At 50.1% G+C, this 1712-nt stretch overlaps 1 protein-coding gene across 1 annotated transcript in view; it reads right to left on the bottom strand.

Annotated features, from left to right (window-relative positions):
* The window catches only part of NRIP2 (nuclear receptor interacting protein 2), a 25855-nt gene that overhangs the window by 8749 nt on the left and 15394 nt on the right, over positions 1-1712 (bottom strand).

Here is a 1712-nt window from a genome sequence, read left to right on the forward strand (position 1 = left end):
TGTGTGTGTGTGTGTGTGTGTGTGTGTGTGTGTGTGTGTGTGTGTGTGTGAGAGAGAGCTGTAAACTGTCACGGTGCCCATGCCAGGTTGTTTGCAGGGAAGAGTGTGTCACCGTGTGGGGGTGGCAGCCTGCGTGCACACCCCTGTGCATGTGTCCCCAGCCCTTCCCAGCGTCTTAGGCTCCCCAGGGCTGCCCAGCTGTTGCCTCCGCCTGGAGTTCTCTGCAGCCCAGGGCGGGAGCTCAGGCCAGGAACAGAGAGGGACAGCAAGAAAGTCCCTTCCCTCCTCTCACCCCCTTGGCCCGAGAGGCTTTACCTTTCCAGGACTGTCCCTTGCCATGTAGTGGATGTCGGAGTGTTTGGTGAATTGACCCTGGGTTCTGGTTTCCAGGGAGTGGCAGGAACAGCTCTGAACCTCCCACGAGTAGGGCCCCGGCTTCTCGGTCTCCTTTAGAGGATTTCCCAAGTCCTGGTTCTTAAAAAAATGTTGTATTTCTGACATGCAGAAGTTACACAGAGTAATAGAACCAATGCGCTTTACTCCCCACCCAGCTTAAAAAATAAGCTGTTACCACTGTGGTTCAAGCGCCCTGTAGACTCGTCCCTCTACCTGCTGAAATTGGTGTTTATCATTCCCATATTTCTTCATACTCATTTTTTTTTTGAGTTGGAGTCTCACTCTGTCACCCAGACTGGAGTGCAGTGGCTGCTCCCGGCCACCGCAGCCTCGACCTGCTGGGCTCTGGCGATCCTTCCGCCTCAGCCTTCCGAGTAGCCGGAATTACAGGCATGCGCTACCATGCCCGGTTGATTTTTGATTTATTGAGGTCTCGCTGCCCAGGCGGGTCTCGAACCCGCGGGCTCAGGCAATCCACTCACCTCAGCCTCCCAAAGGCGCAGGATTACAGGCTGAGCCCCCGAGCCCAGCGGCCAGCTAATTTTTAAATTTTTTGCAGAGACAATGTCTCACTATGCTGCCAAGACTGGTCTCAAACAACTGTACTCCAGTGATCCTCCCAGCTTGGCCTCTCAAAATGATGGGATTACAGGTAAAAGTCACCACTCCTGGCCACTTTAACATCATATAATATAGGCTGGGTGCGGTGGTTCATACCTGTAATCCCAGTACCTTGGGAAATTAAGACAAGAGGATTGCCTAAGCCCAGGGGTTCGGGACCTGCCTGGGCAACTTGGCAAGACTTCATCTCTACAATAAATAAAAAAAACTTAGCTGGGTGTGGTGGCATGTACCTGTAGTCCTAGTACTTAGAAGACTGAAATGGAAGGATTGTCTGAATCCAGCAGGTCAAGGTTGCGGTAGCCGTGAGCATGTCACTGCACTCCAGCTTGGGCGACAGAGATTCCGACTCAAAAAAAAAATAATAATAAAGCTTAGATAATATAGTATTCCACTATATAAATGCATCACATTTAGAAAATTTAGGTTATTTTTCACTTTTGCTCTTATAAACAGTGCTGCTATGGATATTTTTGGCTACCTCTCCTGGGATACCTATGCACTCTCTAGAGTACATGCCGAGGAGTGGAATTGCTGGGACATTGGATACACAGCTTCACCTTCTTTGTATATCGTCAAATTGCCCCCAGCGGATTTGCACCCATGTACACTCCAGGCAGCTACGGGGACTCCTTGGTGCCACATCCTCCCTTGCTGGCATGAGGTGGCTGACTTTTTTTTTTTTTTTTTTTTTT

The sequence above is a fragment of the Carlito syrichta genome, unplaced genomic scaffold, assembly GCF_000164805.1.
Source record: "Carlito syrichta isolate Samal-C Ts95f unplaced genomic scaffold, Tarsius_syrichta-2.0.1 Scaffold287945, whole genome shotgun sequence".
NCBI classification, from domain to species: Eukaryota; Metazoa; Chordata; class Mammalia; order Primates; family Tarsiidae; genus Carlito; species Carlito syrichta.